Below are 6,317 nucleotides of genomic sequence, written 5' to 3' on the forward strand. Positions count from 1 at the left end.
GCAAATACTGATTTGTCAAAATCAAAACTGTGCCTGGGAATCTGTTTTCACTCAATTCTAGTTCTGAAATCGTCAATGTGTCTGGTTCTGCATTCTCAAAATGAAACCTAATGATTTTTTGGCTTTGAATAATTTTTTGATTGATTTGGATGAGAAGCATAGTTTGAACTGTCCTTTTGTTAAAGAAAAAACAAAACCACTAGGGAAATCCTAACATGGGCAAAACACTCTGTCATTTTTTATATGGTAGTAACACATGAAAAAAATGGCTCATTCTGAAGAGGATTGTACCATAAATTGTGTATATGTGTTCAGTTTAAAAAAAAAAAAACAAAACAAAAAAACCCCAAAACACTCAAACCCTGTGACATTTCCTTCCTTAGCAGAAAAACACCAAAACAGAGACACAGAACCTGTATCCCAATGACCCTCTTTAATAACCAACTGTCTACTGAAAGATTGTTTCCTCAGTTCAACTAAGAGACTGTGTATACCATCATGATAGATGAGACTTGCTGAGACTTTAGATAAAGACTCCTGTGGAACAGCATAATTGATGGAGAGCTCAGAAGCGTGGCACTGGCTTCTTCTTGCTTTCCTTAAAATATTGACCTTGGTAGCTTTTCAGGCCATGTCTGTGTTTCCTGTAATGCATTTATTTGATGTGAGCTAACGTTTTTCTAAGCTGCTTTGTCAAGCGATCGAAGTTATTAGTAAAATTATGACAACATTTGTTGTGCCTTATAAGAGATGAAAATTAGTCTTTTACTTCGTGTTTTATATATATATATATATGCTCAGTTTGAGTAGCAATAATTGTAGAGTAACCAACTACTTCTGTCATCTACCTTGGCATCACACAATTTTTTTTAAACTAATAACCTAAGAAAATAGTGGATTTTCTTTTCAGAGGAAAGAGTAAAATGAACCCAGCAAAAGCTATAAACCAAACTAAGAACACAGATTTATAAGCTTCTTTACCTTTAAAAATTAGAGCAAAAGCTGTTGCTATTGTTATTTTTATCCTGAGAAGTCACCCTGTGCAACAATATACTAAATGGTACTATGCACACTGCTCACTGTAAAACAGCTCAACATCCATGAGTCATTTGCTATCATTTCTGAGTTTTTATGCCAAGCACCTGCCTTTTAATTTGCTACGACCAACCTGAAACATCTGTCAATTTTTTCCCCATGAATTAATAACTCTGTAATTAAAATCCAGCAGAGAGCTCAGCTGAGACTCCTGGTTAATTAGGACAGGAGATAGCCATGTGAGCGGCATGGCATTACATTAGTTGGAGAAGGCTTGGGTTTGAACCAGGGCTCAATGGGTGACATGGAGCTATCAGTCCACAATTTAACTATGAAGCTTTTGGATATTTGTTCCAGTAGCCAGTACGTCTATCTGTGAGCAGTCAAATATTGCTGAAATCATTTAATCAGGATGCAGTGCCTGAAAACTCTTTTCTTTAAATGTGTATTTTGAAAGGATCTTGTTTTAGTTGTTGCTATTCTCCAAATACTAAGAAAATGAGAAGAAGCGGTGCTGAACTAAGCTCTTGCCTAGAGCTGTTTTGCACTCCAAGTGGCAGTGGGAGTGTCACAAAGAGAAAAATTACCTTCTTGGTAAAGGCCATACCTCCTGCTAATGTGCAAAGGTTGAGGATTTTAGTTTCTTCCAGGACTGCTTTCTACACTGATAATTGCAATGGTGTCCAAATCATCAAGGTTGTTCCTGGTACTGAAAATAGCAGCTTGATTCAGGTTGATTCCTGCAGCTTTTGAAAGGATTCTTCTATCACATACTTGGTACGTAAGGATTTGGGGATTGGTTTTTTGCTTTTTGTTTTAAAACAGCAGAAAAATATATTTGTTGTTATATCACATTTCAGTACACCTATAGATGAAAACATCTGAAGACCTCATCACTTGTCAAGTATTTTTTAATTTTAAAAAGTGCGCCAGTTAATATCACAGAATTTTTCAAGCTTCTTCATTGAAGGCAAGGAAGTTTGTATTGCAGCTAAGAGTGAGATATGAAAGATTTTTATCATGAACTTCAATAATTTGAAAACAAAATTAAACTAAACTTGTAGCACACAGTAATGTATACCATATGTAATCTGAATGTCCTGTGTACCACAGAGAAAAAAGTGTCATGATAACTCAGAAAGCATTCCTATTGTAATTGGACAATTGTGTTTTACTACTATCCAAATCCACAATGGATCCCCTATGAAATAGACTTCTTTAAATAGCCTCTAATGTAGAGAGCGTTTTGGCCAATTCATATATTCTTCATTGTCAGCTTAAATGCGAACCAGTTATTTGCCATTTTCCTCTGCAGGCAAGTTCCCAACTTCTCATACCTTATTTTCCATTTTGAGCTTGCTCTTTAGACAGCAGTATATATATATAGCAATCGCATCGCATTAATGGGAAAACTATCTACAATTCCTGTAATTTAAGATTCAGGGAATTTTTTATTTCTTTATAAGTTTTCCTGTGGGATTCAAGCAGAGGATTCTACCTTCTAGTGGATAAGGTATATTTAATAATTAACCTCATACAGGAAAGTTGAGTCAAGACTCACATTCTGCAGTATAATAATGATTTCATTGTTTCTTTATAAATCTAGAATCCATTGCAGGAAAAGACATCTCTGGAGAGAAGCTGGGGGAACGGGATGATGCATCTTTGTCTCTGAGAAGGTGAACTTGAGAAAAGGCTTTGGTAGGTTTCCTAAACATACAACAGAATATTTATCTCCAGCCTTGATCCAGGGAAAAAGGAGGATTTTTTTCCTGAAAGGAAAGGGAGGAGAGGCAGGAAAGCTTTTGGATTAACACCACATCATGAAGGTAGAATCCCAGAGGGAGGTAATAGTAATATCTTTAAAAAAAAAAAAAAAAAAAAAAAAAAAAAAGTGAATAGATGTAAAATACTTATTTCTGAACGATTTTACACTCAGCCTTACGTAAAACAAGGTACACACGGTTTTAGTTTCAAATTAGCTGTGACTCCCATAGTATGTTATTAAAAAAAAATATGTTTTTTCACTTGGAATTCTCAGTGTTTTAGAAGGGGGAGAAATACAGATTTGTCCAACCTCACGTGAAAGTCCTGGGGCAGTGGCAGTGTGCTGAGGCTGTGTGGTCCAGGAAATGCAGCACAGAACCGAGAGTGAGAAAACCCGACTGTCATCCACTTGTCAGTCCTGAAAAATAACACATCCCTTACCCTCTTCTACCTTTTGAGACCTTTGCATTGCATATACAGAGAGATTTTTTTTTTTTATTTCAAATGACAAGAAAGCATTATAATGCTAAAGAGCTGCATCTGAACCACACTGTGTATATGAGAAAACCCAATATGGCTGATAGGGTATGGCCTTTTCGATAAACCATCCTTCACTCCGAGTAGCCACCGCATGAAAAATGAGGAGATTTGTTGAACAAGATTGCCCTCTGCAGGCCACAGACCCCTCCATCCTTCACTGCGGTATTTCTTCCTCTTTTCTACACAGGTAAATTAATTATGCTGTTAACGTAACAGGGGTTGGATTTTTTTTTTTAATAAATCAGTAGTTACTTAAATAGATATTTGGGGACAGCTCTGTATTCTTAGTGAGACTGTGTCCCAAACATCAATTTAATTTGCCCAAATAGCTCCCGATTAGGTTTGCTGTTATCTGAAGGCAATGAGCTAATGGAGATGATGCAGAAGGGATTTGATTTAGCCCTCTAGCTGTTTGTTCAAGTTGAGCTACCAGCACAGGCCATAACCAGCATCTGGTCTAATGAGCTTCAGTGAGAATCCCGCTGATTGTATCTTTGTTGTACTGGATAACAAGGAAGAATCACACTAAAATAGACTTCTGGTGAAGACTGTGAGAGTAAATACAGCTCTTGGGAGACGGAGAAGGGAATACTTTGCAATTCCTCACCTAATCTCTGCTGAATAATGAACTTTAAGAATCTTTCTCATTCTTAAACCAAAAATCATCACCATGGTTTATAATTTTCATATAACAAATAACAGCAGGTACAAGTCAATAGCATAAATCAGTTTATGAATATGACAGCTGTTAAGTATTTCACTCAATGTGTTGTGTATGTATGCGATTCCTTGAAGATAGGACTGAAGACTAAATAAGACAAAGGTGTGAGTTTTAAAAAACTAAAATGATGATATATAACTCTGAACTTTAAACCCAGCAAAACTAGATTGAGAAAATCTCTGCATAGCTATAGCAATTAGGGATGTGATTTTATATTTGTAATTGACATAGCAACATGAACAAAATCTCTAGTACAAATAAAATTATATTGACAAGCCTGCTTATGTTGGTATAATACATGTTAGCTCAAGAGGCAGATATAAACTATGCCACTAAATGCTTTTCTTTCAAAACATTTTGCAAAGAGGAATTGTTTAGCCTCTTCCTTCTTTCTTTTTATAACATGCTATGTGTGCTTGCAAAAGACAGAAAATGTCCCTTAATAGTAATAATTAAGTATAATACTATATCTGCAATAATAGTAAAATTGCAAGGAGTGCAGTAGGACTCTCCTGGGACTTTTTGACCACCGACCCATAAATACCAAGGACTCCAGTCCAGAGAAGGCTGAAGAGTCTGGCAGGCTTGTTTCAAGCAGAACCTGAAGCCCAGTAGGAGTTCATAGATCTAGACCAGTGGCTGATTTCAGTGAGTAACTTTACTCAGTAAATTCCAATGAAAAAAGGCTTAATCAGATTTTTTTCTCCCCTGAGTAGCTCAATAAAATATGCTTTCTGAAACAAGATCTGACTCACATTGCAGGTTTAACAAGGGCTAATTTAAACAGGCCCTTATTTCAGTTTTGGTGTTAAAGTTTAGAGGTGTTAAAGTTTGGTGTTAAGTTTAGAGGATGTCTTTCAAAATTCTGCAACCAAGAATAAACAAGCAAACTCCTGTTTTGACATGATGTCTGGCTTATAACCAAATGACAAGACTAACAGAAGTGTGGAAAATTGAGATGTGTTCATTAGAAACAGTCTCAAATGGAACCTCACCAAGCTGTGTGATGAACTCCTCCCATTTGCCGTAGAAAGAGTAAGAAAAAGACTCAGCTCCTACGTTCATTGTACATGACCAACTTGCCTAAAAGTTCTTGTAATAACTTGCTTTTTGTAGATACTCGCAGGTACACAAAAAAGTATGTTCTTCTCCAGCCTTTATGTTAAAGCCATCCAGTAGATGGGGCCATAGAGTTACACAAAATGCAAAAGACAGTAAAATGAGTTTATCCTAGGAAGAGCATCGTAATCAGTGCAAATAGAGCTTTGTTAATTCATGAAATTCTAATGTCAGGCAAATAATTTATTTGGTTATATCATGTTCTGACTGTATGACTGATTAAGCTGTACTCAAATGCTAGTTAATATGATTCCGTATTTGTTTGATACTGAAATAATTATAACTCTCAGTCAACAAAAATTACAGCTGAGGTTTTAATTTTCATTCATGCCACATTTGTTCCCCAAGTATTGTATAGGTCTGAGATACTGTCAGACTTGTGATGAAGTGACACAATGAGAGTCATTGATAGTAATTGTAGCAAGAAAGTCCCACATGTGGAAACATGTATGTGGTGAGAGGAACGTGTTAGTGGTTCCTACATAATACAAAGAATGACTTTATGAATGTAACTTACATGCACTGAGTTGTTTTCCCCTGCTTCTTTGAGATCTGTGTACCTGTTCCTGTTAAATCTGTGAAACAGAAAGGAACGTACGGGTTTGAGAAAACGTGTGAATGTTGCAGGAGCAGTGGTCAGCCCCGGTGATTTCACAGTGGTGGATCCTAAAGTTTGAAATGTGTCTGCACGTAGCGTGCAGTATGGTGTAGCAGAAGTTGCCACTCTCACTGCATTTGCGGTCTTCTTTTAAAATGAATGAATTGCGTGTAATCAATTTAACCAGCAAATTGCATCAGGTATCCGTTTAAAAGCGCACATTCTAGTTTGCTTCATTTGAAAAGCCTGATTTTCTGCGGTCTCGTACCTGAAGCGAAGATCTTAACACTTCTATCGTAAAGCTGATCCTTTAAACCCAGTTCTGCTATAAAAAGTTCTTCAAAATACCTGAAAGGAGAAAATTACCATTCATCTTCCGTGCAGTCACTGAACAGATGGATCCGTGGGGGTGAGTGCTGCAAGGCAGGTATCTTTTTTTTTTTTTTTCCCTTTCCGCTAAAGTTAACATAGGATTCCGAGTCACAGGTGCCAACAGGCAGGTTGGAGCCGCGGGGTGGGTTCGACCCGGGTGTTCTG

Source organism: Aquila chrysaetos, chromosome 5, assembly GCF_900496995.4.
Source record: "Aquila chrysaetos chrysaetos chromosome 5, bAquChr1.4, whole genome shotgun sequence".
NCBI classification, from domain to species: Eukaryota; Metazoa; Chordata; class Aves; order Accipitriformes; family Accipitridae; genus Aquila; species Aquila chrysaetos.